The sequence below is a fragment of the Ranitomeya variabilis genome, chromosome 1 (assembly GCF_051348905.1).
Source record: "Ranitomeya variabilis isolate aRanVar5 chromosome 1, aRanVar5.hap1, whole genome shotgun sequence".
NCBI lineage: Eukaryota > Metazoa > Chordata > Amphibia > Anura > Dendrobatidae > Ranitomeya > Ranitomeya variabilis.
Genome location: NC_135232.1, coordinates 1095197490 through 1095222941, shown reverse-complemented (window position 1 = coordinate 1095222941; position 25452 = coordinate 1095197490). Strand labels below are relative to the sequence as shown.

The 25452-nt window shown below is 44.8% G+C and overlaps 1 protein-coding gene across 2 annotated transcripts in view; it reads right to left on the bottom strand.

Annotated features, from left to right (window-relative positions):
* RGS12 (regulator of G protein signaling 12) overlaps positions 1–25452 on the bottom strand; it is a 167767-nt gene that overhangs the window by 65973 nt on the left and 76342 nt on the right. The window lies entirely within an intron of this gene.

The following is a 25452-nucleotide window of genomic DNA, read 5'->3' as shown; positions in this document are numbered from 1 at the left end:
CTGACACTCGCCTTCCCTCTTTGATGGACACTTCTGGGTTTATAAAGGAAGAGAAGGGCAGAGATTGCTGGAAAACAAGTACGGTAGGTGGAAGGTGCCCTGAACCTTTTGGCCATGGCAGGGGTGCGCCGAGTGTCTGTGCTTGGTTTGAGCAGTCATTTTGTGACAACAGATTCCCTTTAAATGGAGCAGTTTTTGGAAGACAGTTTTTCTAACTCTATGCAACCCCACTGATATCAGAAAGCATAACATGCAGATCCTACGGGTCCATAGTCATTGGGCTGTGCCTCCAAGGTCATTTTGCACTGGGATTGGATGGGTTTTTACCTACCACCTCTGTAGACTGTCAGCGGTGGCCGAGCATGAGCAGTGCGTTTGTAAGTGTTGGCCAGATATCTGGAGTGCACCATCAAAACTGTATAGCACGCAGCATCGAAGGGCGTACACTTCAGCCCACCGGTCCAAAATTTTACTTTTCCGAAGCCCACCGTCTCCATCCAACATACAGGGCGCTCCCGAGGATGAAACATGAGAAAACCAAATTTAGGGAACTATCACGCGGCTGCCTGTTATCCTTTGCCGGTTTTCTCATACACATGAACACCGTGGACTTCCCGGTGCCGGCACACGGGCTGTTTACCGAAGAATATTCTCAGCTGATATCACTTCACAAAATGATAGGAAAGAAGGCCAAATCTAAGTAATAGGAATATGATGATGACTAATTGTAATGGGCTCAGACGACACGACACCCGGCGAGGGCTACAACACGACGTCCGCTACTCACGAGTACAAGAACGCCACTTTCTTGGAAGTAAATGGAGATTTTGTAAGTATCCGTACACAGCAGTCTGAGGTGTAGAAAAAAAACGATGATTTCAACCAAAAGGATTGTTAGTCAGGCGAAGAGTAACGAGACAAAAAATAAATAAAAAATGTTAAAAAATAATAAAAAAAAAAATCGCTTTAGGCAAATCAATGATGGATTAAATGTCTTGCTCTTGGGTCCTTCAGAACTTTGAGGACAGGATCAATTTTGAACTTTTTCTTACCCGGAGGAATCAAAAACAAAAGCCGAATATAAAACATGACATGTCAAGTAGAGGCAAAAACAGACACTCAGCACCCCAGCCGAACAGCCGCACTGAATGACGGCACACTTGGACCGGATAACCATTTTAAGTGTGTGAAAGATGCAGATTTCGGGAAAAAAAAAAAAAAAAAAAAAGAATCATTGATGGTTAAAATTGTCAAGCAAAAAAATAAGCAGCATGTGCATGAGATTTCAGAAATCCCATTCACTATCTTTGCACTGTAAAAGATTGTTTTTTTTTCCCCGTGGTAAAAAATGCATGAAAAAAAAAAAAAAAAAAAAGCCCTTCGGGAAATTAAGAAGGATCCCAGAGGGGGAAGGAGACTGATTCTGTCTAGAACCTGGTGAATGTGAGCACACAGAGCTTATTGGCAATCTGTAGAATTCTAAGCTGGAATAAGAAAAGTTCTGGGTTAATTGACTGATGGCGGATTCAGAGTTTACAAATTAGGCGACGGCTTACTACCCCTTTAAGTTGGCCTCATTTTTGCAAGGGCACAGGTGATCATGTCCTGTTTGCTCATGCCTATGCAGTCAGGGAGCAGGATTAATTGTGCAATTATCAAACAGTCAAACGTGATTCACAGCTTACAGTGGTATACTTACAAAAAAGACAAAATGCCCTCCCTGGTAAGTGACTGACTCCCAGAACTACCCCAGGGGCGGGCAGAGCGGGCACGAGCCTGGCATCTGGTCACCGTCCTACAGGAAGGTCACGGCGGATGAGAAACACAGATCAGAGCAGAGGTCACCCCCCAGGATCTGAAGTCTGGGGGAGACCAAGGGCCCCTCTGCCAGGTAATCGCAGACAGCCCTAAAGCAACATGGCAGGTGGGGGCGCTCTAACAGAATACGCAAGGAGGAGCAGTGGACTTTATACTCAGGGCAAGCTTCAGGGGAAAGTAACAACGCACTGGATCATCGATTTATTCTGTGGTCAGTACAGCTAGAAGAATGATTTCTGTTTTGCTATTAAAGGGATTGTCCAGGCTTGTAGCTCAAGTCTGCAGTCACTATGTGACTCCTCACAGTGTGCACAGTGCGCACTGTCAGGACTGTATGACGACAGCGGGCAGTCATGTGACCGAAACTATATGATTTGCATATTCCCAGCCACATTCCAACTAGACGTGCCCAGCCTAGCTCAATTCACTTGTACTAAGCGAGGCATCACAAGTCTAGTCGGCACGTGACTGTATGTATGTATGTATGTAAATCACATACTTGCGGTCTCGTGACTGCCAGCTCCTGTTGCTGTCAACAGAGAATCCTGACAGGGCACACTGCGAGGACTCACAAGTCTGCAGTCACATAGATCGACTACAGACTTAAAAGGATTGTCAAGTCTTGAGGTTTAAGGTTTTTTTTTTTCCCTTTTGAAGCATATGAATCCACAGTGCGTGAATACTACTCTGAAAGCTGAGGAAAAACCCCGGCAGGGAATAACTTCATACTGGTCAACTTTTTTAGATCCTCTATGAAACTACAGTATTATTCGCAAAAATATATCTCCCACCATAGCGATCACACCACGTTTTCGGGACGTTTCAGGAGAGTTGACAAGTTGGTGCCGCAATGAGGAAGGTGTATTGGTGGTCACCCAACTTTCCCAGAAACAAAACAAAAACCTATTCATAGCTTCAAAAGCTAAAAATAGTAAAAAAATATATATAATAAAAATAGATTTTTCCTGTAAATTCTGGGAGGAAAACCCCCTATGGGATCCTTATGATGTAGACACACAATTTTGTAGTCGAGAAAAAAAGAAGTTTTTCAAGAGGGATTCCCTTAAGAGGCTTTCCAGCCGTGTATTTGCAGCTAAAAATTAAATTTTGCAGTTGGATTTTGTTTGTTGCTTGCCATCAATTCTCTGTGCTGCGCTGTCTATTGCCAGCTGCGGAATGAGTTAACAGAGTATCCGTCAGCGAGCTCAATCTGACGGGAGGAGATTTTTTGTAATGGTTATTTGCTTCACTCAGTCGACATATGACCAGTGACCACATCAAAGTTAAAAGTGCAGGGAAACAAAATAATCTGGAAAAGCCAAAACAACGCAAATTTTTTACGAAACCCAATTGCAAAAGTGTTTTTTTTTCCTTAAGTTTATTTTTTCCCACATGACGTTTTGCATCATTTCGAGAATGGAGCAGATTCCTTGTTTTTTGTACAAGTTTTTCAAATCTCAGCGGGAAAGAAAAACCTCTTAACAAAAAAACAAAAACTTGCAGTATTGACAGCAAAGTGGATTTTCCATTGAATAGTTTCCATGGTTTTCGATGTGGATTTTCTTGGTGTGACCCCATCTGTTAATGGCAGCCATATCGGTAGTCGCCACGTTTCCCCAGACATAGATATATCTAAGAAATTGCAGAAGAGTTTTTGAAGATGTCGCTCCTTTCTTGACCTCGCGACCTGTAAAGAACCCTACAGAGGAAGAATCATTGGCTTTGATGAATGGTGCACTGTATAAATGACAGGGCTGAGCGGACGGCAGCGTTCATCATCTGCCCCATCCAAGCTAAGGGATCAAACACATAATCATCCTCTTCAGTGAGTCACAGGCATGTGGCACCATTTGTCACCTCAGGTGTGACCACCATTCCTTCCTACCCAGGATAACCCCAGAGATACCATAATGGCAGGAAGGGGGGTCCTCACAGGGTCCTGGGCCCCATTTGCTGCCATTTGTTTGCTGGCAGATGAGTAACTAGTGCGCCTCCTCTAACACTAATGACTTATACATGAGCCTGTGTTTTATGTGGGGCCATCGCCTGTGACAGGAAGATCACTGCTTCCGAACCAGCAGCTGTCGGGCAAACAAAAGCCAAAGTCAAATAGAAGGCGGTTAGGTTTGTCAAGATCTGGTAAAATGGCCCCGTCACCATAAACAGGGCATATGCCATAAGGGCCACCGGCCCTTTAAATGCAGCTTCCCACTAGATCACATGTAAAGTTGGCCATACCCATTAGATCTCAGGTCTAGAGGAAAATATTATTAATTATTATTATTTATATAGCATTATTAATTCCATGGTGCTGTACATGAGAAAGGGGTTATGTACAGAGTTATAGATATCGTTTACAGTACACTGTGGTTGGTGAGGCGGCAGCTCGGGGGGTGGTGAGGCGGCAGCACGGGTGGTTGGTGAGGCGGCAGCACGGGTGGTTGGTGAGGCGGCAGCACGGGTGGTTGGTGAGGCGGCAGCACGGGTGGTTGGTGAGGCGGCAGCACGGGTGGTTGGTGAGGCGGCAGCACGGGTGGTTGGTGAGGCGGCAGCACGGGTGGTTGGTGAGGCGGCAGCACGGGTGGTTGGTGAGGCGGCAGCACGGGTGGTTGGTGAGGCGGCAGCACGGGTGGTTGGTGAGGCGGCAGCACGGGTGGTTGGTGAGGCGGCAGCACGGGTGGTTGGTGAGGCGGCAGCTCGGGTGGTTGGTGAGGCGGCAGCTTGGGTGGTGGTAAGGCGGCAGCTCGGGTGGGTGGTGAGGCAGCAGCTCGGGTGGTGGTGAGGCGGCAGCTCGGGTGGTTGGTGAGGCGGCAGCACGAGTAGTTAGTGAGGCGGCAGCTCTGGTGGTGGTGAGGCAGCAGAATGGTTATTGCAGGCTGTAGGCTTTCCTGAAGAGATGGGTTTTCAGGTTCCATATGAAGGATCCGAGGGTAGTGGATAATCGGACATGTTGAGGCATGGAATTCCAGAGGATGGGGGATATTTGGAAGAAATCTTGGAGGCAGTTGTGTGAGGAACGAATAAGTGTGGAGGAAAGTAGGAGGTCTTGGGAGGAACGAAGATTACGTGAGGGAAGATAGTGGGAGATTAGTTCAGAGATATAGGGAGGGGACAGGTTGTGGATGGCTTTGTAGGTCAGTATTAGTAGTTTGAACTGGATTCGTTGGGGAATTGGGAGCCAGTGGAGGGATTTGCAGAGGGGAGAAACAGGGGAGTAGCGAGGGGAGAGGTGGATTAGCCGGGCAGCAGAGTTGAGGACAGACTGGAGTGGTGCAAGAGAGTTAGCGGGGAGGCCACAGAGGAGGGTGTTGCAGTAATGGAGGCGGGAGATGATGAGGACATGCACAAGAGTTTTAGTAGATTGAGGGCTGAGGAAGGGATGGATTCTGGCAATATTTTGTCTAATATATTATTATTAAATGATTATGGCGGCCTACCGACTCTCCCCTGATGTCAGATGCTGGGCAGTAGAAGGATCAGACAGATGAATTTCAACATGCCCAATCCTTTAGTTTTCAAGAAACAACCAAGATCCCACTGGTCTGACCCAGACTTGCACAACATTAATCATTCACTAAGATAAGCTAGGGGCCCTTATAATGTTCTTGCACTGGAGACCCTCCGGTTATGAGGGCATGCTCAGAGGTCAGAGATTAAAGGGGTTGTCCAGCTTTGGGAGCAATATTTTTTTTTTACTTATATGCATGTATTTGGGTCTAAAAATAATTTTGGCGATCTATTGCTGGCTGTAGAGTGAGTTAACTGTGAAACCGTTAGTGAGCTCATTTTTACAACTTGATGGAAGAGGCTAACTTATTTTATTTTATTTTTTTTGGGGGGGGGGGCCCTCTCTGCTGATTTAGAACTGCCGACACATAAAAGTGGAATGTGTAGAGAAATACATAACGGGCTACAAAAAGCCAAATACCAGTCTTAATGAATCGGGGCCACATGAGCCGGCAGAGGTCGGATGGTGCAAAATGTTAAATGAAACCTAATTGCAAAAATAATTTTCAGCCTCAAATACATGCATATAAGTAAAAAAATTAAATATATTTCCATGGTATGTATGCATTGCATGAATTATTAGTACTGGGGATTATACCAGCCGGTTTACCATGTATAAAACACAACAATTAAATCCCAGCTAATTAGAGGGTTGTAGTGTACAGTAATAATACGGGGACACAATTTAGGATGGAAAATTCCATTTTTTGTCAGCTTGTTGATCATTTTAGATTTTGCTTGAAGATCTGGGGCAACACCAACATTTCTAGGGGAAACTGCTTCCGAAAAAAAAACTGCATCCAATGGAAAGCACTCCAAAAACAGTGGTGCAAACGCCCCTATCGTACACCTATGGCCAACCCTACTACATTGCTGTAGATGACAAAACTTATTGTTATTCCTTAATTATAGTCCTTTATCCGAGTCTAAGCTGCAGCAAATATCGTATACGTACGATAAATCTAATATTGAAAGTAAAAGCAATTAGTAGTAGAGAAAAGAAAATCGGTAATGAGGAACTGCCATTTATGCGATTGTCTGAAGTGACAAAAGGTGATGGATCGGTGTCCCCACCCCCCTCTCCACATACAAGTTTTACGTTCGCCTCTCACCTTATCATCAAAAATATTAAAGGTCTGTTTTCTCCAAATTCCTTTCTTCAATCGCGGCATGTTAGAGGAGAGTTTCTCCGGGGCACTGCCATAACGATGAGGCAGGAAGGACGTCCCGGGCCCCGAACGCCGTCTCTACACGCCGAGGAATTCTGCTGATCTGCTCGATTACGCAACGCTCTTGGCAACTGGGAAGCGAAGACTTCCCTGTCTGGTGAGGACGGCCGTTCCCCAACATGTGTCCGTACAGGTAGGAACATGAAGCTCCAGCACAAATACGTATGGAGGATCCAAATAAATCCCGTAGAATCGAGCGTTGGCAAAAAAGGCTACATGTCACCTGTCCCAAATTTGCTGGAATAATCAAAACATTTTTAAAGCAGCCTGGGCAAATTTTCAGTGTTCTCGGCAAAAAAAAAAAAGGGGGGGGGGGGAGGACAGTTTATACCAACCTTGCCCACAAATGAGCCAAGACATGGACAAGAACACCACTGAAATTCCTCTAATCCACTGTCTCCTTCCCCAACACCACGAACATTTTTACGCTGCCAACACGGATGTTAGTGACTTGCTGGTCCGTTGCAGAGCTGAGAAGTGTACAATTGTAGACGGGCTAAGATGAACTTAATACATCCGCCGGAATCACACTCATCCGCCGCAATCGCCCTCATCCGCCGCAATCGCCCTCATCCGCCGCAATCACACTCATCCGCCGCAATCACACTCATCCTTACTGATCTCATTGATCAGCAGTGATCTTGAAGAAGTCATAGACGTTTACATAGCTCTATGTATATCAATCCAGAAGACTCCTTTAACAGTGAACTTCAGTCCCCCCAGGACTTTTTTCATCCACGGAATGAATGTTGGAATCCATCCAATCATCTCCAAAACTGTAAAAGTGAAAAGTTCTGCAACTGCCCATTCACCAGAAACACCCCCATTCAGATGATCGGAAACGCTTTTTCAGCCCCAGAAATATCCACAACAAAATTTGCAGGGTGGGAAACAGAACATAAGGTGGAGAGAAAGCTGGCAGCCAGACTACTTTCTCTTCCTAATCCCCCATTTGCAGAAGTGCTCAGGTCGGAAGAGAGTTCATGCACAGTCAGCCAGAGAAAGCCACTGCCACACTCCTCTGGCAGCAGCTTACCTCTCCTGAAAAGAAAAAGCCTGACCCTTGTCTCCACTATATCATCCATCGGGAAAAAGTCAGGAGACAACCACACACATCAAATTTTTGGCCGATCCCGCAGAAATCAGTAGATTCTGCCAACTTTCATCCAATGTGTCTGGGAGGCCTTTAAACTTTCCAACTTCAGACAATTCATTCTTCTCAGTCACTACCTCCCTTCCCTGTGTAGCTTGTTGTGGGAAAAGCAATGGCAGGAGGAGATTAAGCAAACATTCTAAAATTATATAAAACCGTACATGACCCGGGGTAGAATTCACCACCCTGAGGATATGTACACGCCATTTGGCCTCTTTTAGACCCCGACGTACCCGTTGAGTTTTCCAAGGCAAAGACTATTCAGTAAAACGCAGGCAGTATTTTTCCTGAAGTGTTCTCATTGGCGTTTTTACAACAGCTCCTACATCAGTCTTTTTTTTTGTTGTTGTTGTTTTTTTTAAGTTTAAGGGGAACCCGTCAGGTTGAATTACACTATTAAAGAGCAGATATAGGGTTAATCTTCAGGTAAATAGAGTCATGCAGGTGCTTGGCTGCAGTGCTGAAAGTGTGACACTTGGGAGAAAATTAACTTTATTTTTCCAGGCAGCGGCCAGCTTTCAGTCATAGAGGTGTGCCCGAGCAGCTACAGTCACCGCTCACAGCACAGAGAGTGGTGGCTGGAAGCAGACACCGTCACTTTAACTGACAGCCAAGTCTATAGTTTATCAGTGCAGACCGGCTATCAGTCAGTGTCAGGCCGTTCTTACAACCGTTGCTCACAGTGCTGTGATCGGTGACGAAATCAGAGTCAGCAAATCTGTACAACTGAAAGCCGGCGGCAGCCGGGCACCTTCCTAACCTTCACATTAACCCTACACAAATCTCATTCACTTTGCTGGTGACTGTAAAATGTTACATATTTCCATGGCAAAAACACACGGAAAAATAAGCAAAGATGCAAAGTGTAAACAAGCACTTAAGGAATACAAAATCCATAACATGTAAGTGTTCCCAGACGTCTCAATACCTTGCTGATTAAATTCAGAGAAGTCTATAGCGTTAGTAGCAGCTTTGCCTCAGCACCGGTCCAAATGCTTCGTATGTCATTTTCATTGCATGAAAAAAAAAAAAACAAAACTAGAAAATCCCTTTAAATAAGTACGGTATATATGTGTCACCTATCAGAATGACCATTTTTTTCACCATCTCGTTATGTAGGGTGGAAATCATGGGTATGGAAGTCCACAAATCCCTCTAATCATCACATGAACATTACAAATTACTCCCCCACCACCCAGGCCACACTAATCCAAAGCCAGCCTCCTCTTTGTCATTCGGGAAGGTTATGCCAAGTGTGGAATTGTTCCTCCAGCGCCCTAGAGTCATCCATTGTGTTGGAGCCTTGTGCTAATTAAAGGGTCTCATCTCATCCCATGCTGCTTCCACCAAAACAAAATCCCCCACAGTACACATTGCTATTAGCATAGACAAACATTCATGGATCTGTTCATGGAGATGGGACCTCATCTAAATAATTAGTCCATGGAGAAGCACTCAGTGTGTGAACAGGACACACGGGAAAGCCGAATATCATTATACGGCTCTGATGGCGAGTAATAGAGCAAATGAGTAATGTGAGAGTCCGGGTGACCATCACCAGCAAAGCCAAGAGGCCATAATATGGGGCCGCAGCAAACAGCACATCCGTGGCGGGAGTGCTGCAGATCTCTGGGAAGGTGCGGATTATCCTTGTGGACGCCCTGATAATAGGAATCAGGCCAATGGCTCCTAGGCAATAACTATGCAACATAACCCCGTGAAAAAAAAAAAATGAAAGTCTCCCTCTGGTGCCATTTACAGATAGATGGCTATCATGCACGCCCGACGCTTCAGGCTCCATTCACACATGGCACACTGGCGTCCAAATTTATCCTTGACCCCCATACATACTAGATCAAAGTTGGTAGAATTCACCAATTTCTGCTGTATCGGGGTCTCCCGAAGTAGACGAGCCAAGTAGTGACACCCTCCTGCGGTAACGTCCCATATGCCCCACGTGACCGCTGCAGCCAATCATTGGCCGCAGAAGTAAACAAGACTGCAAAAGCCAGCGATTGGCTGCAGCAGTCATGTGCGGTCTATGGGAAGTCCGAAGTACACAGAGGTGATAAAGAGTGACACCATAAAGGCAGGGAGCAAAAGGGCAAGCATATATTATCTAATTACGTTAGAGGTTATGCTGCCTGGGGGCAGATTTTTAGGGACAAACCCTTTAAGAGAAGCTGTGATGCTCAAAGTCTATGTTACCAGACTCAATTTAATAAAGGTGAAATGCTTACAAGGGTTATTCAACACCCTCAGACATCAAGGGTATTTAGAAGTTAACAAGATTTATTTCACAGCCTTAGGCCTCCATACACATTAAAATCGGCTAAGCTGATGATTTTGATGGCACCGGCCGGCCCGCCAGCTGATGTGTATTGGGACCTCTCGACTCATGATGCCGGGTGTATTGGGACCTCTCGACTCATGATGCCGGGTGTATTGGGACCTCTCGACTCATGATGCCGGGCAAGAGAAGACTCGGGCAGTCGGAAATTCAACGCCTTTTGCTTTCAGGGGAGATAAGAGTGATTGGCAGTGGCTTTCTCCTCTCTCCCCATTGAAAACACAAGTGCTTGAGTGAATAGGAGAGTGGGGAGAGACAGTGGTCTGCCATACAAGCATGTGCATGGCCGTATATATTGCTCCCCTCCCCTACAGATGTATAGCAGCTGCTCCACCACTGAATGTCCTAGGAGGGTGGATTTGCTTGACGCGGTTCACTGCGTTTTACGCCATGGTATTTTCTGTGAGTTGATGGGACATCAACAGGGCACGATGGGAATACACTTCTAATACTATGAAGCCTTGTTCCTGATCAACGCCTGACTGGATAAGCTACACGGGTATGCAAATCAATGTCAGTGGCGCGTTTCAGGAACAGAGGGGATATCTGCTGATGAAACGTGTATGGCAACAGAACAATCATGTTGGCCAACAGCTTCTATTTACCCACAAGGGGACCTTTAAACCAGTGCAAGTTTTGTATTTTGATCGTTTGGATATTGGTTATTGGCAAGCGTCGTTTCAACCTCAAATTAAATGGGCAAAAATCTGGCCCGGTAAACCTTCCTGTAGACAAGGCCGCAACCAGGTAGAAAACACACTCACAGGCTTGGTAACCTCATGGTATATAAGGTCTAGAAGTGAGCCCACTTGTTGAAAACAGCAATCCTACGAGTCACTATCGACCCTTTAACGAGCATTGAAATGTGACTCAGGATAAAAGTCAAATCAGAATCTCAATTTGCAGACACAGTGTTTCGGGGTATTGCCCCTTCTCAGTGCAAAGTATGAGAACTGATTTGGCTAGGTGACAGGCTCTGGATTGAGGTCTAAGGTGTAATGTTTCTCCTTGCATTGAGTGACAATACACAGGTTAAAATCCACAGAAAATCTGCAACAAAATCCAGACATTTGTTTTTCGTTGCTCCTCACCTCGCGTGAACATACCTTACACACCTTGTAGGGACAGATTTATGGAGGAGGCCGGGCTTTTCTGAGGCATGTAATTGTGCATTTTTGAAATGTTTAGAAGAAAAGCGGCCAGATGTTAGTAAATTGTACATAATACCCTCATGGGGTTTTTTTTTTTTTTTGCTCCACCAATACTGAGATAGGTTCCCATGACACTTGGAATCCGACTGAAATTGGGAAAGACGAGAAAAGGGCTCAAGCAGTACAATCACGTCACTGCTGCCATCCTCACCACGGAAATCAAACTGAGACACAAAGGCACTGACTAAACAAGTTTACAAAAGATTTTAGCATTAACAAAGTCTCAAAATAATGATTGCAAAAAGATTTGCCACTTATCACCTGCCGAATAAGGTAAACGCCAATTTAGTTGTTGGCGATCAAGCAATCACATTGGTTGACCGCCTCCTCGTTTCCAATCATAAATCCCTGCAAACACGACGCCAATCAGCACGGTGCTCGTTAGGTGGCTGATTGGATCGTTTTTGCCTGTCTGAACATCTAGCATACTCTATGGAGGCAGAATGACTGTCTTCAGGGTCATCCTGCCCCTTATAGTTTCACTGACCGACATGTATATGGTCAGCGACCTTTTATAAGCAAAAATCTGCCTGTCTTATTGTCCCTGAAAAAGACCACCAAAAAAGGCACAGATTTTGGTGGTAACCTTTCAAAAACCACTTTAAAATTTATACAAAAAACAATGAAGAAATTCTGTGGTGAAGATGATCATGGGGTCAATGTACAAATGCACGTGGACATACATTTAGGTGGTTTTGGTTTTTTAAAAATTTTTGCAGCCTGATGATTCGACAGCTCTTAGATGTGAGAAGATTTTATTAGGATGCATTTCAAATAAGAGGCATCACTTGTTTTTCTCTAACTAGTGTTTTGCAAGATCATTAAAAGCTGAAGAAAAAAAAAAATCGTCATATAAAAACAGCAAAGTGGATTTCTCATAGAAATGAGCAGGACGAGATTTCCAAGACTTGCACACAGACTTTTCGGAAACTCTCCAAATCCTTTTCCAAAGCTCAGCATACAGACTCGGGGTCCGATTCATCAAGACCGGCGTTGTTCACACTGGTCCTGATGAAGAGATGTGTTGGAGTCAGCCGCTCCCGACTCATTAAGATTTGTACAGAAGTCCTACTCTGGTCACTGCTGGAGTAAGAATTGTGGCATAGATAAAGCCGCCACAAACTTGACGAGTGGTCGCCACGCCCCTATCCCAGCTCTGCCCAATTTTGCTTTAGCTGGGCGAAAATGCTGCAAGAACGCTAAAAGTTGCATAATTTTAGTGAAGCCGTCAGTTGCGACAAAGTTATGCGACTTTTCAAAGCTTTTTACTCAAACACTGGCATAAAAGTTTTGATGAATCAGGAACTCAGTATGAACCTAGCCATTCTTTCCAAAGAGATCTTCAAAAAACTCCTTAGCTAGCCGTCTAGGTGAAGCAGCGGGTTGTTTTTTTTTTCAGGACTCCACCTGGAAAAGTGCCACACAAAATGAATATTATGCACAGCAATATCAAAACCCCACTGCTGCGCATACGTTCTGTTTTATGTCACTTCTTTGAACTGCTAAAGGGTTCGGAAACCCTGACGCGGTTAAAAGAAAGGACGTGGCTATTCTTCAGACGATACCGCTTGGAATCCGTCTGATCTCTATCTATATCACAGTGCAGAGCGGAAGACACCTACAGCGGATCCACAAAGCTGCCGCCGACGCCGCTTCAGGTAAACAACCTCCAGCGGTTTCCCAAGATGGTTTCGCCTGGAAAAATTCGTCAGAGGCCTAAAAGGCTCCGTGTGCACATAGCCTAAAGGTATGTTCCTTTTTCATGTGGCTTTGCTCCAAGTTGCGCATGAAAAACTGCTTCACTTACTCTTTGATTGTGTTTATATAGGTCTGAAAAAGCATTAACACTGCGGCAAAAAAAATGTATCGCAAACATATCACGTGATAATAATGGCCCCTGAATAAGCCTCCTATTCATTCAAGTGGAGGGGAAGCAACATTGTCAATTCCTAGGGCATTTCTGCTCCAAATTTGTCTACTGAACCCGGGGGAAAAAAAAAGTGCTGTATTCACAAAAACGGTGTCAGAAAACACAGCATGATTTTTTTAACTGGATTTTACAGTCAGAAAAATCTTTGTCCAAAAACTCCATGTGAGCATACCCCAATACTTCACAATCTTATATAACTTTATATCATGGTACCCTCCCTCCAATGTAAAAATCAATACCTGCTCATCCAGAGGAAAAGGAATTCTCCTCCTCCATGTCATCTTCATGAGACAGGCGATACGGAGATCAGTCATAGCGGAGGATTGGTGATACCACTACAATCCTAGCATTAGATCGGGCAGACATAGGCCCCAGGCCCTAAGAAGATGGTGAGGTGAAGATACTGCTCCAGGACCAGATCAGGAATGACGAGGAGCACAGCTGGAGAGGTTCTGCAGCGTTCGGCCTTGGCGTGTGTCAACACGTCTGTGATCCTGTGACTGAGCCAACACCTGGGATTCTCCATATATAAGTAGTACAGACCAGTCATGGGGAAAGCATGCCAAGTGACAACGTGAGGACGGAGGCACAAGCTTGTCGGCACAGTCATGTCAGTAAACATATACACTGACGGACATATACAACATGTCCTTCCTGAAGCTGAAAGTACACTTATACAAGTTCCCGAGTTACCGTTACCCCATGACAAATGCTCCCAGTGCAATGTCTGCAGTCTCATGTAGACATGGCGGTCAGCACTTCTGTCCTTGGACACAGAGTCCGAGAACAGTGATTTACAACCTACTTTGAGTATGTACCTTCAACAATTGTAAGCCTCTGCTTACAGGCAGTGAATAAAAAAAGTCTCTTTTCATACTGAAAACCCGGTATTAGGCCACATTCACACGTTCAGTATTTGGTCAGTATTTTACCTCAGTATTTGTAGCCAAAATCAGGAGAGGAACAACCAGAGGAAAAGTATAATAGAAACACGTCACCACTTCAGTATTTATCACCCACTCCTGGTTTTGGCTTACAAATACTGAGGTAAAATACTGACCAAATACTGAGGTAAAATACTGACCAAATACTGAATGTGTGAACGTGGCATCTAACGGTTCCAGCAAAGTGGATGAGAATTATAGAAATCTCCTGTTTACTGCACTTTTTTTTATGTTGCCTAAACTGACCTGCGGTGCAAGTGTCAATTCCGCAACATGTCAGTTTCTCTTGCGTGTACGCTGAGTTTTCTATCCTGATTTTTACCATAGACTTGCATTAGATGTGGAAAAATCCACAGGTAAAAAAAAATGCAGGACTGTATCAATAAGGTTTTGTCAAATACCAAAAATGGTGCTTTCACATTGCATTTAGGTAACCGTTCAGTGGCCCCTGTCAGGGCTTATGCCCAACCCTTCTCAGGTAAAGCAAGATTCGGTCACATGCGCCAATGGGGCCATAGACTATAATGGTGGTGACAGACTGAACGTACGCTCTGCTATGCGACATTTTTGGGTGTATACACATATTGGATATGGACACTCGGACGCAGTTTATTATGGCTGGGTGTTCGTCTCCAGTAGGCGTATACATCCAAAAATGATGCATGTCAGAGCAGACGTTCGTCCTGACCTCACCATTATAGTCTATGGACCCGTTGGTGCATGCGTCCAAATCCCACTTTGCAGGGGGTTCGGACATAAGCCCCGACGTGAGCTACTGAACAGGTGTCTAAATGAAATGTGAAAGCACCTGAAGTATCAAAAACAAAGCAGCTTTATCCATAACATGACACACCAATAAGAGAAAAAACGCATGAAAAAACATGCAATATAACTAATTTACTTAATAGGTGCAGAAAATATGCAAATCAAAAACTTACCAAAAGCTCATTGTGGGAACATAGCCATAAAGTGTCCCTGTAATGTCACTCATTCTTCAGATTGGGCACGGGGAGACACGGTGCTATGCCGCCAAACCGGTTGCCCAGGTCATGTAATGATTGAGCGGGAGAGTTACATTGGACGGACAGTTTATGTCTATGTGATTCATCATTTGTGGGGTTTATTTATTTTTTTTTTTATTTTAAGCCACTTTCCTTTTTGGTTTGTGGTATTCGTTGCTTCAACTTCTTCAAAATGACGCACGTGATTCATTAATTTGGCACAGAGTCAAAAATGGTCTATCTTGAACTGTTTTTACGATAAAGAGTCACAAGTTTCGCAAAACGTGGCAAAAAAAAAAAAAAAAGTGCCAGAAACCATACTCAAAGATACATGGAGGGGAATGGAGGTGCGCCAAAATTTGTGACTTTTTAAAACTTAGACGAAAACATCTGGAATTGCTAAACACCACCCACCAAGCGGAAAATTATGAAAAAAAAAAAAAATTTGAATATTGAATTAAATGCAAACAAAAACAGACGCAAAACACACAACTAAAAAAAAAAAAACAACAAAAAACAGACACAAAGGCAATAATGAATCGGGGCCTATATGTACATGGAACTAAACTTTCCTCCAAAAGAAATCAGTCTTTGTGGGTTTTTTAAAGCATTTTTAAGCTGAAGGATGTAGTCTCCGTGGCCGATAATGGGAAAGCAACATCCCTACCAATGCTTGTTTTTTGATAATTGACCAGCCAATCACCCGATAAACAAGCAAAAAAAACCCCAAAAAACTAGTCATCGGGTAAAATGGTTTTTAAGCCGGCGCAAAAATCATTGCTCTCGGCAGCTCGAGTTGGATTTCTTTCTGTGCGCGTGCAAAGTGCGGTCGGCCGGTCTAAACAAGCACCGATCGGCGGACATTTAATTATACGTCTCACAGCTGAGCGTTTGCATCCAGTCTAGACAGCCCTCCACCGATCACGATAGGATCAGCTGATAATATGACGACTGCCAGACTGTTCTCTGATGTCAGCCAAAGACTGGAGAAATTGGATTTTTACCCGTCCCTTCCTGTACGTCCACTCAAAAACAAGCAGCTGCATAGATGAATTGATAAAAAAAAAATAATGACCGGTGGCACCAAGGGGATGAGAGTTGTTGGACTAGCACCTATGGCCAGTTCTGGAGCCGATCCATGGCAATAACCGTGGGATGTATCATTGGACCGTTCCTTCGCTGAGGGCCGCTGCGCGCCATCGCTGCTCTATCAGAATTCATGTGTCTGCTATCTGTGATTGAAATAAAACCGGACAATATCAGACATCTTACGTACCAGCACATAGGGTAACACTAAGGGGGGGAACCATAATATCGTGATCACGACATGATCTACAGCCATGAAGCCTAAGAAACAAGCTCATTGTCCTGCACACTATAAAGGGGCCCAAGCACGCCGTGTAAAAATGGCGCCATACCATGCACTACAAGAGATTTAGCCTCCATCACACAAAAGGCACCAAATCATTATTGCATTTTTTGACCAGTTTTTTGGTGTTTAATCTACACCTTATTCTTAGTATTTTATATATTTGATTGTTTAGAGGAGGGATGGGAGTGGGGGGGGGGGGGGGGTTTTTTCCAGATGTTTTTTGTACAAATGTACGCCAATCCCCCACCCCCTCACTATAATATATTTATGTATAGACTAAAATGCACAAATGTAATAAAAAATCTCTGACTTTTTGTGTTAAATATCTGCAAGAAGCTTTAAAAGACCAAAAAGAAAAAAAGCCTTTTTCATTTTGCGCAAAAAAATTCAAGAGCCACGTGTACCATATTGAAGAATTTGGCACAAAAACAGCAATGAATATCACAGGACAAAAAAAAAAAAAAAAGAAAAAGAAAATTGAAGAAAAAAACAAAACAGCAAATGATGATTCGGCCCAAGAGCATTTTTTTTTTAATTTTTTTACTCTGTATTAAGCATGTTAGCTTTTTTCGGATAGCCAACCTATTAGGGTACATGCCCACGATCAGGAATTGCTGCGTGTTTGACGCTGTGTATTTATGCAGCGTCCAACCCGCGGCGGTCAGCTGGGACAGTGTAATGGATGGGACTTCTAGAAAATGCATATCCACTATGCGTGCATGTGCGCCTGTGGATCACCCGTGGACACGGACATGCGGTGCGTCTTTCAGGACTGCAGCATGTCAATTTTCCTTGCTGAGACGCGAGTCTCCATAACAGAAATTACATCAATAGAAATGTATTGAATGCAGCAAATCTGCACAGTTTAGTGCACACATACATATTTACCTGCTGCTTCCGGATGGTGGGCACATAGCCTTACCCAGCCAATCGGGAGCCCTTTACGGTCACGGGTTGCTCAGTGCAAATGATACTTAGGCTAGGTTCACATGACCGCTTTCTCTCCATCTGAGAAAATCGGTCCCTTTATGCTAATCACACTCAAATCTTATTTTCTTGGAGGTAGGGGGAAGGGGAGCACTTTTTTCCACCTTCTCCATTATGTCGGTCCATGAAAATCAGACTGTACTAGGATGACTCCGTGTGCGATCCGATTTTTTTGTCATGGACACGTAGTCAAGTATGGGTAAGTGCCATCGGAGTCTCAAAGGCAAAAATTGCATGCGGTCACTTTTTTCCTCGGACCACGCAGTTCGAGGAAAACGAAAAAAATTGGACCTTTTCACAGCCCCATAGAATAACATGGGTACAAGTGTGTTCCATCTAAGCCACATAAAACTTGTCCGATTAAAACGTCAGTCTGCACGAACCCTTAAGCCCATACTCTCTTTTCAGTGGGCTAACCAAAAAGGGCCATATTACTAATATGCGAGGTAGCCATCAATAAGAACGTAACAGTTTTTGATGTACGTACAGGGTTAGTGACGTAACTTTATAACCATACTATTTTACTGAGTGCTCCATATTGCGTACAGAGCTGGGTAATATTTTGACGAAAATGTCCCAGGATATGGCAGAGGGACCAGCTGTGTATGGAGACTTATTGGCAATGGGGAAAAAAAAAAAACAACGCAAATTAGATATCTCCCAGAAAATGATGCACAGACCAATAAAAACGACAATCTACTTAAAATAAAATAACCATCTACTTGTACAAGACAACAAAGATACAAAAAGAAACAGTAAATAGAAATCTTAAAAAGCATCAAATGCAATTAAAAAGAAAAAAAAACACTGGTCATAAAGCAGTAGTAGTAAAATTTAACTGCATTCCTGCTGGACAAAATCAACCTTCAATGGATTTATTGAATGAAAATACTTGGATGGGGTCTTTTCGGACTGGGAAAGCTATGGGTTAATCCGTCTAGCCCTTGGCTATATGTATCACAGCCCTTCATAGGGTCAGGTCATAAAATAATGTCCTGAAAAACCCCAACGATGACAAATCCAGCTCTGCGCTGCCCCATGCTGCTCCGACACCAACACTGCCTGAAACTTGCTAATTAATGAGATTTTTTTTCTTAAGAGACAGACAATTTAATTTCATGTCTACACACAGATGTGGCCCGGGCTGGAAGGAGCAATTCTCAACAAAAGCTGCATTTTATTCCTTACAGGGACTTGCCCCCCCCACCTCCCCTTCATGTATGAAAACAAACTCACATCTACGCCCCGTGCCTCTTTACTGTACCTAAAAGTGCTTACAAAAATAAAAAATGTAAAAAAAAAAAAAGTTTCAGTCTGGGCAGTGAAAGTTTGTAAACTTTAAAACTTGACAGTGTTGCAGAGCTAGCTTTGCCATATTTTGTTTTGCAACTATATTAGTAAATGTAACAAAAAATAAATAAATAGTCCAGGTCTGCAGAGCATAATGAGGTCTGGTGGGGAGAATAAAGGATTCCTTTAAGGAGTAGGGACAGGCAGTATACAGCTGGCACTCACCGATAAGCGGCTGGTGTTTAGGGTGTCCTCAGTGCCCAGCAGGTCCTCAATGAAGGTCTCCTTCATGGTGGTCAGCACAGCCCCCCTATTCTACGTTGCAGCTTGTCTCCAGATGATCCAGTTGCTTCATCAGTTCAGCACAGTGAAATGCAGCCTGGCTCAGCCAGCACCTCGCTCTCTCTGCCCCCTTTTCTTTCTCCGCCCATGTTAAACACTCAGGCCTCCCCCCTTTTACAGAACAGGACAATCGCTGACAACCATTCAAGGGATCCTCTTTTCAGAAAAAGAAAAAAAAAACCCCAAGGTGCGGCCTTTGTTGTGATATTTTTAGCCATTGTATTCATTCCGCCCCCTTCCATCCATCAGTTTTCCAGCAAGGGCTGAGATTAGTGGGGTGTAAGAACACTCATCGGCTTCATCATTATAATCCCCTTGCTCATTTCTAAATATTACAATTGGCGGAGGAGAAGTGGAAGCTAAATTTGGCCTCTCCACCTTTCTTAAAAAGTTGATAATTGGGAATAAATCAGAAGCTGCCTGCAATTTCTAGGACTCGGCAGGCGGAGGGAGTGGGTTCTGTGTCACCAAGATTACACGGAATTGGGAACAAGTCATAATGGCCAAAAGCGCTTCTTTCATGAAGGGAATTAGTTCCGTGTTACACGCGGCGGACGGTCAGGAGGTTATCAGTCATGTGGAGCAGTCTTGGGCACGGGTTTATCCCAAAAGGGAAACGTATCTGAAACACAAAAGATGAATCCACGGCTCAGAACGCCGACGCGTCCTCGGCTCATTCATCACGGATTGGTTGAGGATTTTTACGCAAGTAAAATCCGCAGCATTTTTTTTTATAGTATCAGCAAAGATGAGTTTTATTTTACTCTTATCCATAAGCTGTGCCTTATGTCAAGATTTCTGACAGCCGATCGCTTTGTTCTGTCAGTCGGCGGATTTCTCATGAAGCGCTCGTCTGAGCGAGCGTCCCCGTGTATGGGAGAGATTGCCGTCTGCCAAACGATCGGCCGCAGCATCGTTCAGCCAACAGCCATGTAATGTTTTTATCCAGACTTGGGGTACAAGTCTGTAGTCATTCTACGTGACTGCAGACTTGTAAATCCTCACAGTGTACGCTGTCATTATTCTCTGGTTCATAAGACTGCCAATATGTGATTTGTATACTTCCGGACACATTCCAACTAGACATGTCTGACCTCGCCCACTTCACTTATATTGGGCGATGCTGCTCATGTCTAGTCGGCATGTGACTGCATGCATGTAAACTGCATACTTGCGATAACGCACCCGCCCGCTCCCAGCACCTGAGAATGTCAGCGGCACGGAGAGAGAATTCACAAATCTGCAGTCACAGTCTGACTACTTGTACCCCAAGGCCGGACAACCCCTTTAAGACTGGAATTATGGGGATTTTAGCCTCAACACAAGTCACACAGCTAAAGATAACTATGCACAGCAAAACTGCAGATGAATGGAGATGCATTGTGACCCGCAAGGTACCAGGACAAGCAACTTGCAAAATGTCAGCAGATGTTGGATTTTTTTGTGACTTGTCACAGTTTCAGTATCTTGCTGGTCGCAACGCAACCCTATTCCCGGCGATACCCTGCACTGCAGCACAGAGCCATCTGAGGTTGCCCAACCTGTGTCACGTAAAGTGGCTGTGTAGCCGCAGCAGAAGGATTAGCGGCACGGTTATATGCAGAATACACAGAATACATGCTACTCCGTGGTAGATATTGGACTATGGTCCAGCTGTTAACTGCAGGTTGGGAGGCCGGCAGTCGATCCGTACACAGATACCTTTGTCTGAAAATAGCCGTAGTGTTGGTGCAGGCTCGCTGGCGTCTAAAAGACAGAGCCTGAGACAGAGGAGCAACGTGAAATCTGGCACCAGTCCCATTCATTAACATAGGATAGGAACACGATGCCTCTCAATCATACACGTGACCGATGCAGAAAAGCGTGGAATACCCCTTTAAATCAGAACCCGCTAGCGTACAAAGTGACAAATTTACTAAAAGGCATAGGCCTCCTAACCAATACATTGCATCTTTTTTCCGCTCACGTTCCCAAAAATCAATTCTAGGCCAGACTTAAGGGCTGGTATAACTTGTAGTCCATTTCTGAGATTATGAGGGCCCTTTTCTATTCCGCTAACCCTACTCAAATTTTCAGAAACAGTTAAATAAAGTTGCAAAAAAGTTTTCTTTTAAAAAAAATGTGTGCACTTTTTTTTTTTTTTTTTTTTAAATCCAGAAACTGGCAAAATCCCTTAGGAAATTTCCCCTTCGTGGTCTTACCATACATTATATTACCCTGCATAGAAAACATCTCTATCCTTCCAGCCGCGGCCAGGAGGGTTTGTGGCCAGACAGATTCCCCCGCTACAAAAACAAAGGAGGGTTTCTGAGACCGTGTTCAGCTGAGTGTCAGACAGGAGAGCGGGGCCGAGATCCAATGGGATCGATGTGACTAGCACGGAACCATGATGCGCAGTTTGGCTTTTACACCTTCTTTGCGGGTTTTAGTGCGGTTTATGGTGATTAAAACCAACTTTACTAAACATCTACTGCAGACAAGTCACAAAAGTCATCCAAAAAAAAATATAAAATACCAAAAAATGCAGCAAAACCTGCGTTGTACACTAATTTTTACTGCTAAGAGCAGGTTTTGGATGCAGAAAAATACTCGGCAAATACTGAGCATACACACATAGGGTATGTGCACACAACATATTTTTCAGGTCACCTGGGACCTGCCTAAAAGAAAAAAAAAAAAAAAAAAAAAAAGCACAAAACAATCATCAAGAATAAAAAAAGAATGAATATACGGCACTGCAAAACGACTTGCTGTGCACATGTTCCGTCTTTTGTCGCTTCAATATTCGAAAGTCATGAAGCAGTTAAAAGACGTGACCTAAGCATTCTCCAGCCGGCTTGGAAGCTGCCACTGTGTAAGGCTGGTTTCACATTTGCGGTTGTGTCTGCAGCGTTTCTACCGCATATATCCGCATGCGTTGTGTATTCCTATATTTAACATTAGGGACGCATGTGTTTTTGATTTTTCGCGTTTTGCAGCGTTTGACGACGCATGCGTCGTTTCGTCGTTTGCGACTTGGCGCGGAAATGCAACATGTAGTAATTTTTAGAGGCGTCAATTTGCCGCCTGGAAACGCATGCGGTCGATTGAGCAAGGATTGTGGCAAAAAAACACATTGCAGTCTATATGAACACATACGTTCACAAGCACATGCGTTTGCTTGCGTTCGTGAACGCATGCGTTTCAATAGAGAAAAACATGTCTAGACACTGATAAGCCACCCCCCACATACAAGGTGATAAAGGGAGGGAGTGGACATTTGCAGGTCACTACTCAGCAGACACTGAAGCAGACCAGACACAGGCTACATCTTGGAGGAAAACAAGACACTGAACAATGAGAGTATATCCTATCCAATGCCTTTATTTTCTATTTTCTGTCTCTACATGTCCTAATTTCTTGCATTTCTTTCTTTCTGCATGCATCAGAATGTCTTCTTCTTCTTCCGATGAGGAGTTTCGTCCTGGGCAGTCGGAAGTCGAGCATGTCAGTGAGGTGAGTATTTGCCCCGTCAAATTGGTAAGTATTCACTGTCACATCTGCACATGTGACAATTTGAATTTTTCATTTTTATAGAGCTCTTCTTCAACTGCGGCACAGACTGGGCAGGAGCAGCGGAGTCAAGATCGGGTGGAAAGACGGCAGCGGGTACGTATACAAGGCTGACTGTTTACTGAATCCTCAGTGTAATATTCTTGAATCTTCCTTTCTTTCCATTCGTATTTCTTAACTTTTTTCTTCTGGAATCCTTTTGTATGTTGACTTTCCTATTCATGCCATTTCTCAGCATCTTTTTTCTTTTTTTTTCCTTATGTTAATTCACTAAAATTTAATGACTTTATTTAATTTTTAGGTTCCAGAACGGGATGAGGACCTAATTGAAAATGACCTCCTCATCTCCCTGGTCCAGGAGCGAGTCCCGTTGTGGGACACCCGGGATCCACTGCACTCAAACAACGTGACGATGCGGCGCCTATGGAATGAGGTGGCCAAAGAGATGTGGGATGGCTGGGACAACGCCGCGACACGGGTCCGAAATGCATTTGGTAAGTATTGCACTGCAGTGTGAAGCAGCAGAGACCTTGGCCGTGCTCACTCGACTGTGTGTGATGAAAGAAACTCTCAGGAGTTTCTCTCATCACACACAGTTGTTTGAGCACGGCCAAAAGTACTTTTTTTTTAAATTTTTTAACAGTGGCCAAAGTCAAAACACGTTGGCGTTCGATGAAGGACCGCTTCAACAAGGACCCGCGTCAAGAGAGCCGTGTTCCCAGTGGTTCAGGAGCAAGGATCAGAAAATACAAATACCATCGCGTTCTGGCATTTTTAAGACCGGTCCTTGCCCAGAGAACGTTAAGTATTTTTCCCTTGCATTAGGTTGTATTGTATAGCCATAATCTGTATTTTTATATTCCACAGGATTTTGCGTCTGGTTAATTTTTGGTATTAATTTTCTTTTTCCTTTTTTCACAGCACATTGAGCACAACTGTTGGCCCAGGTTCTGGAGCGTTCCTTCATCCGACAGCCACGGATCCGTCCCAGCCATCCAGCAGCGCTGCAGCAAGTGGGCCTTCCACACTAACTGGAGACCAGGGAGCTGGTCCATCAGGTCTTCCCCTTTCGCAGTCCTCTTCCACTGCCCCTTTTTTGGGGGGCTCCTCCCGGCAGCGGCAGAGGGCATCGGAGAAGTCACTCATGCCCGAGTTTTTGCACTTGAGCTCGGTTTTACACGACGCAATCAAGGCTTTGAGTGATCGAATGGATATTTCACATAACCTCTTGAAATGCACGTATCCAGGAGGTCACCAAAAGCCTTGACCAAGTGAAAGCCGACCTCCAGAGGCCAGCACATCATTTTTTTAACCAAATTGAGCAGGGCATGTTGGAACACCTTACTCCTGATCTCCAGCTGAGTGTCATGCAGGCCTACAATGCTGCTTACGTGCAGGCTATGCAGCAGAGTCGGTATTTCCAGCAGACAGTGGGGGCATATCCACCTGTGCCTTCACTGTCACGATTAACCTCAATGCCGACCTCTGCTGCATACCACTGCACGGCCACCTCAATTCCTAGCACTGCCGGACACCACTACAGCACCACCACCATGCCGAGTGCAGTTGGACATCCCACCGCCACCACCATGACAACCGCTGCTCCTGCTTGGACCTCCTCCACTGACACCACGATGCAGCAGGACCCTGGCATGGCCTTCCTTACCGCCGCCACCACCACCACGATGCAGCAGGACCCTGGCATGGCCTTCCGTATTGCCACCACCACGATGCAGCAGGACCCTGGCATGGCCTTACGCTCTACAAGCGCTATGGACTCTGGCATGGCTGCAAGTTCTACGAGCACTATGGACTCTGGCATGGCCTTACGCTCTACGAGCACTATGGACTCTGGCATGGCTGCACGCTCTACGAGCACTATGGACTCTGGCATGGCCTTACGCTCTGCGAGCACTATGGACTCTGGCATGGCTGCACGCTCTTCGAGCACTATGGACTCTGGCATGGCCGCACGCTCTACGAGCACTATGGACTCTGACATGGCCGCACGCTCTACGAGCACTACGGACTCTGGCATGGCCGCACGCTCTACGAGCACTACGGACTCTGGCATGGCCGCACGCTCTACGAGCACTACGGACTCTGGCATGGCTGCATGCTCTACGAGCACTATGGACTCTGGCATGGCTGCACGCTCTACGAGCACTATGGACTCTGGCATGGTGCAGCCGGACCCTGACAGGTCACCCACTACTACGCCACGCCATATGAGCCCACCAAGGCTTCCCAGAACCCGGCAAACCCAAAAAAAAAAAAAAAAAAAAAAAAACAGAGGACTCTTAGTATTCCTCCCCCTTCACCTCCCAATGTGTCTAATGTCAGGTTTGTCTCACCCTTCCAGTGCGTCTCAAGCCTCTCATGTGTCAAGCCCCATCCCCGAACTTCCAGACCCTACTAGTTTCATTGCCCCTTCTCCTGCCACCTCTGCGTCGTCCACGGTTAGCCAGGCCTCAGTGCTTCACACCCCCCGTTTACATCACTCTACCCCAAGCCGGCGCAGTAAATAAATTTTTGGTTGTTAAAAAATAAAAAAAATGTGATTTGCCCCAATTATGTTTGGTTTATTGTGTCTTCCTCCGCCGGCAACACACACCGTGCGCCAAATAAGAAACTTTGCCACACACTTTATTTTTTGGCCACATCATATCTCCAGTAGTTATGAAAAAAAAGACTGCAGTTTTGTGTGTCTTTAGTATAGAGATATGAGGTGGGCCAAAAAATGTATACTTGTATTATCTTCATAAT